Below are 6892 nucleotides of genomic sequence, written 5' to 3' on the forward strand. Positions count from 1 at the left end.
GATTAAATAATTTCATGCCATGTTTCATGCAACAAAAATAACTTTTTCTTCTTGCAGACTAATTAACCAAAAACGAACAAAACCAAGCACTGTCTGTATCAAGAGATTTGGAGAGTATAGAGCACATATTAAGCAAACAAGGGGAAGATGGGAGAGCAAAGCGAAAGCGGCTTACTGTGTAGTGTAGTGTGTACCTTGGGGTCATGGACACCAACCACAAGGATGGCTCCTGAATTCATTACTGTCCTCCCATGTGTGTTATTTTTGTCTGTTTTGCATACGTAAATTGCACTGTTCCAGGATGGACACGACAAGACAAAACAAGACAAGACAAGACAAGACAAGACAAGACAAGACAAGACAAGACAAGACAAGACAAGACAAGACAAGACAAAGAGATAGTCAGAGTAGGCAGCTGTGCTTCCACAGCATATAAAACACAATACATTTAATTCCTTATAAGTGTATATAAACAAATAGTGTCTTATCTTATTAACAGTTAATTAATGTCTTATAAATGTCTTAGTTAATAAGTGTTTATTAACAGGACCTTAGTTTAAAGTGCTACAGACAAAACAATAACAAACATTTGAACCATATAGTACAACGTCACAGATGCAAATAAATATAGTAATAATGTCACTAATGTAGCCTCAAGAAGCATCCTTGAGGTCTGTTGAGACCAATAACCAGTTTCAAAGAGTCCTGATTCATAGAAATTAATAGTCAATGGTGTGAAACTGTGTGGAGTGGACATATACAGTAGTCATGTATGACTGTATATGTAAGTATGCAAGACGAATACATGGCTGGATGGTGGAAGTTGCAGTGGAAATTGAAACTTGAACTAATAGGCACGAGTTGCTAAGAAACCAAGATAAATCAGAAGAAAAGTTCGTAAGAGTGCTGATGTTAGATGAAGAGAAGTGAAGGTTAGTGGGTAGGGGTGGGGAGTGTGGGGGTGGTAAGAACATTTCATAAGAACAATGTTACAATATCAAGGTGAAGCAAGAGTGGAGGGACTGAATGGAAAGGGAGAATAGTAGAATGGTGATGGTCATCACCATGGTCATGCCATGGCCAAAGCAGTGACAATGATTTCTACAAGAAATGGAGCATCATTTTTAGATTTAGATAGTATACACATTGTCAGTTTGTAGCTATTACTCTCGAAATTATTTGTTTATTTATTTATTTAATAATGATTATTTATTACAGATTTTGTTATCATTTCCTCCCAATTTAGTCGTTGCCAACCTCTGCTATATTGTATGTATATGGTTCCTATCACTGCAAAAACCCACTGTTGGCGTTGGTACAGTGATTCTCAACCTTTTCGATTTGTTTGCACCTGATGCCATGTCACACATTGGTTCTCTCTGACCACAAAATAATTATACTGCATGCCTGATCACTTTGTTTCATCCATCCTCATAAGCTCTGATTGGGACGCTCAGTTCGTCTGTCGTATGTCCTTAGACCTTCAACTCCGTTGCAGCAAGCCAGTCCAGTGTGTCATTTGTCTAGGTCAATTAACCCACGATCACCATTCGATGGCTGGTATATGGGGCAGCTGGTCAGCACGTGTTCCACAGTCTGTAATGGATCCCCACAATCGCAGTGGGCACTGTCTGTGAGACCCCACTTCTGCATTGCTGCACCCCTAACAACATCAAGGAAGTACGGCTACGCAGACAACCTGGCAATTCTGCTCAGCAAACCAACCTGGGAAGCAATAGAGGAAGGCCTCTCTGAGGACATGAACATTCTGTCTTCATACCTGAAGGACTGGCGCCTGAAGCTCAGTGTTGAGAAGACTGTGGCAACAATGTTCCACCTCTACAACAGGGAAGCAACCCGTGAAATTAACATCATGGTTGGCTAGTCCTCCCCGACATACCTTGGAGTGAAGCTCGACAGAACACTGTCCTTTAAACAACACCTGGACAGCGTCAAGGGAAAGACCACCGCCCGTGCAGCACTGATACGACGTCTAGCTGCCACGACATGGGGAGCCTTCACGAAGACGCTGCGCATCTCCACCGAGGCCCTGGTGTTCCCCACCGCTGAGTACTGTTCCCCAGTCTGGGGTCGTAGCCCTCATGTCCAAAAGCTGGACGCTGCCCTCAACTGTGCCCTACGGATTGTCTCCGGATGCCTACGAGCCACTCCAACCAACCAACTGCCAGTCTTTGCTGGAATCGCCCCCAGCCCCCCACAGAGGTCAGGCGAGAAGCAGCCACGCTGGCCCTCGCTCGGAAGGCACAGTTGAGCGAAGCCCACCACCTCCACAAGGTCGTCACGGAGACACCACAGCGCACGTGTCTCAAGTCCCGGCGGCCCTTTGCCACACAGGCCCAGGAACTGCTCCGCACAACACCAGCTGACACTTCCAAGGCTTCCTGGGTGAAGGCGAGATGGAGGGACCAGTGGAAGGCAGCAGAACCATCCAGGCTTCACCACTACATCGAGGATCCCACAGATGTTCCTGGCCAACACCTCCCCCGCAAGGAGTGGACAACACTCAACCGCCTGAGGACGCTCAGTTGAGAAGATGGAAGAGCACCTTTTCCACCCCTTTGAAACCCAAGCTCTCAAGTATAGATCAAGCCAGGTGTTTAACCTCATAGGCTACTGACCTGTTTTTTTATTAAGTTTGCTTGAACAACACTTTTTGGGCAGTTTCAGTGCCTTTTGTATCTGTCATGAGTCTGTGCTTGGCAGTGACACATGTTATAAACTTGTTTTCTTTCAAATTACATCTATTTGCCACTTTCAACCTGGTGTCCCTATTTTACAGGTGAAAATAAAGTGCAAACAGACAGACAGACAGACAGACAGACAGACAGACAGACAGACAGACAGACAGACAGACAGACAGACAGACAGACAGACAGACAGACAGACAGACAGACAGACAGACAGACGGAAATAGCCAATCTACAAGTGCTTATAGATTGGCTATATTATAGACAATTTCAGTACTTAATAGCACTTAAGTGATCACTGTTCTTTGCCACCATTTCCCCCCCTTTATGGCTCTGGTCTTATTTGGTCCTTAATTGCTTCACAGCCAGGTCATCAGCTGACCTTTCCCCAGCGAGTTCTCATTAGCCTTCCTTATTGCTCTTCATCGGAGAGAGCCAAGGCCACTGACAGGACTTTAAATACCAGCTCTTTCCCATCCCTATTTCCATGCCTGGATGACGTCATAAACCATGAATAGTAGCAGTGTTCTGGCTGTATGTAGGCAGGGAATTCTGCAGGTTCATAGAAAACAAACCCTTTTAATGTATTACATCCATGCTGTGAGTCACTTCACCGTCATCATAAAAAAGTAAAGCTGTGAGGGAGCATAGAAAACAAGTTACCTTCAAAAGGAAATCATAATCAAATGAATCATAATTCATGATCTACTTGCAGTGGTGAATCACTGATTCACAGTACGTAAGCATATTGAGATCCGTGATACGATGACCATCAACTATTTGCATCTTGCAATGGGTCTGGTCCACAAGATTCGATACACCACCAAGATACCCACCTCACCTGTCTAAATACTTCCTTAATGTCAACGATGTCCACACCCACAACACCAGAGGGAGTTCAACAAACCATCTCAAAGGGCACCTACAGACGGCTGCAATTCGAAACTGGCCCCCGTAAAATCTGAATCGCCCACCCACCCCTTTTTCCCCTCACTGTATATGTTTTTTTTCCTCTTTTTAACTCCTCTATGATGATTTCCTGTTTTTGGCTATAGAAGTGTATATTTGTACGTCTTTATTACTGTTATGATGAATTGAACATGGTGGACCCTATTGTAAACAAGTGTAATGCTTTATGGTGTTGTCCACAGTTAACAGTCTTGTATTGAGTTGTATTATGAAATGTACTGTAATTCTCCAAACTGTTAATAAAACTTCAATCAATCAATCAATCAAACAAACAAAAAACGCAGGTGATCAATCAAAATCACAACAATTATTCCACAGAGGTATGTTTTTCTTTGTCCTTTCTAAACTCCTCATTCCTTGCTTTCTATAATGAATAGGAACACCATGACATTCTGCCCTATACATTTTAAAAGCTACCATGCCAAGAAACTACAAAAGAGTATGAGGGTAAACACCTTGAGAAGATGGTGAGAGCAGCCACTGATGTCATTGACATGGATAGTCCACCCTTGACATCATGTCAAGGGTGGACTATCCATCAGAAAGGACATGGTCAACCCTGTGGAAGTATGTGTTTAATGTTAAATGGATTGCATATTTAAGTGCACCCAATGGTGGAACACCATTAATCAATATATGCTACAAATGTGGTACATTCACACATAAGGCGGAATGACCATGGAAACAGTCTGTGTCCTTGCTTGTGTGGAATTTAATTACTAATAAGTATTGGAGTACGTGGGCTCTAGACTGCATAGCACTGGTAAAATACTAAATCTACTGCAGAAAGCTCAGAAGCCCAGGGCACAAACAAAACGAAGAAAACCACAATCCTAAATAATACATCTGAAAAGCGGCCAATTGAAGAGAAGACACTCTGAGAGAGAGTAAAAAAAACAAACAAACAGAAGGGATAAAGGGCAGTGTACACTAGCGCAGCTCTGAGGAGTGATATCCCCAACCCAACTGATGACACTTTAAGGAGAGGTGAACCAGATAGGACTGATCTGCACTGTGTGCCCTTTGTCTACTTTTTATTTTATTTTTTATAAAATAATAATAATAAACTATTTATACTGATGTATTGATGTTGTTCTTGTTGTGTTGTTTCCTTGTTTGTACTAATTTCCTTTAGGAATAACAAAGTATACATATAAAACCTACTCTAGTGAGGCCTTTAACCTTAAACTGAAGAATCTGGATTGGTCCGATGAGCTCAGGAGCTCACTAGTCGAAGAAGCATGGCTTGGCTTCAAAACCAAATTTACATCAGTACTAAACAACATGGCTCCTTTGAGAACCATCCATCCATCTTCAACCGCTTATCCGTAGTCGGGTCGCGGGGGCAACAGCTCCACCAGAGTGCTCCAGACTTCCCTCTCCACAGCAACATTAGTGACTTCCTCCTGGGGGATTCCGAGACGTTCCAAGGCCAGTGAGTCGATGTATTTCCTCCTTTGAGAACCATCAGAGTCAAAACCCGCTCGGAGCCATTGATGAATTCGGACATACTGACTGCACTGCAATGAAAGCCAGAGACAGTGATCTCCAAACCCAACTGGGCATCCTAAAAACACAACGAAACAAGCTAAGAAACTGTGTTAACTGCCATGACCAAATCAGCTAAAAGAAACTTTATCAATGATAAAGCCGAGGAAAACAAAAACAATCCTCTGGAGCTCTGGAAGCTATTAAACAACCAACTAGGCTGCGGTCAGAAACTAAAAACCAGGTTTACAAACATAAACATCAAATCGAATGACACCCTCATCACTGACAAGCTTGATGTAGCCAACTACTTAAAAATCTTCTTTACAAACATTGCAACAACGCTGGTTAACAAACTGCCCTCCCACTCTGGGCGTTTTGGTGTAGAGCACATCAAAGCCTTCTACAAAAACCTAGGTGTTTGTAAAGATGATTTTAAAATGGCAATGGTAACAACTGAGGAGGTACTTAAAAAACTGAGTGCCCTCCAACCCCACAAGGCCACTGGCCATGACAATATTCCCTCCAAATTTCTCAGAGACTCAGCCATCTCTATAGCTCCAATCATCACCCACATAGTAAACCTCTCCATCAAACAGGGACAGGTCCCCCAAGATTTCAAACTGGCAAAAGTCACCCCCCTGCACAAGAAATGGAGTAAATTAGAACCCGGCAACTACCGCCCTATTTCTATTCTAAGCTCCATCTCGAAAGTGATGGAAAAAATAGTCTATGAACAGGTTGAAAAGTATCTTGCCACTAATAAATTCCAATCTGAGTTCCAATCTGGTTTCAGAACATCCCACTCCACTGACACATGCCTCCTCTATTTGAGCGACCACATCAAACACGAGGTGGATGCTGGCAAATACTGCGGCATGGTCATGCTGGACCTCCAAAAGGCTTTTGACACCGTGAACCACTCCATACTGGTTAACAAGCTAAACGCAATTGGTTTTGATAGCACATCAGTGAGCTGGATGCAATCGTACCTGGAGGGGAGAGAACAGATGGTGGAGGTGAACGAAACACTGCCCCCCCCACTCCCCCCCCCAGTGAGCTGTGGCGTTCGAACAAGGAAGCATACATACATGACATCAGCTTGTGACTGCAACTTGTTCCTGTTCGCAGATGACTCAGCACTGCTGGTCTCGGACAGGAACAAACTGCAGGTTGAAAAGGCCCTCAGCTCTGAACTCTGTAGAATCTGCACCTGGCTCGCTGATAACAAACTATCCTTACACCTGGGAAAAACTGAATCCATTCTCTTTGGATCAAATAGTAATCTCAGCAAGGCAGATGGCTTCATGGTTAGATTGGGTGACAATATTATCACACGAAAAGATGAAATTACACCTAGGTTCCATCCTGGAGGCTAATCTTTCCGGTGATAAAATGGCCACCAACGTAATCAAAAAAGTCAACCAGAGAACAAGATTCCTTTACAGGATCTCCTCACTGGTCAACAAAAACACCTTGAAGACCCTAACAGGAGCCCTCGTACAAGGTTTCTTCGACTATGCATGCACCTCTTGGTACCACAGCACCTCAAAGGCCTTTAAAACAAGGCTCCAGACTTCCCAAAACAAACTGGTCAGGCTCCTACTTGGCCTCACCCCCCGAACCCACCTCACCCCTGCCCACTTTGACAGGCTGGAATGGCTTAAGATTCGATACACCACCATGTACCTGTCTAAATACTTCCTTAATGTTAACGAAGTCCACAC

This window comes from Electrona antarctica (genome assembly GCF_951216825.1).
Source record: "Electrona antarctica genome assembly, chromosome: 14".
Taxonomy (NCBI): domain Eukaryota; kingdom Metazoa; phylum Chordata; class Actinopteri; order Myctophiformes; family Myctophidae; genus Electrona; species Electrona antarctica.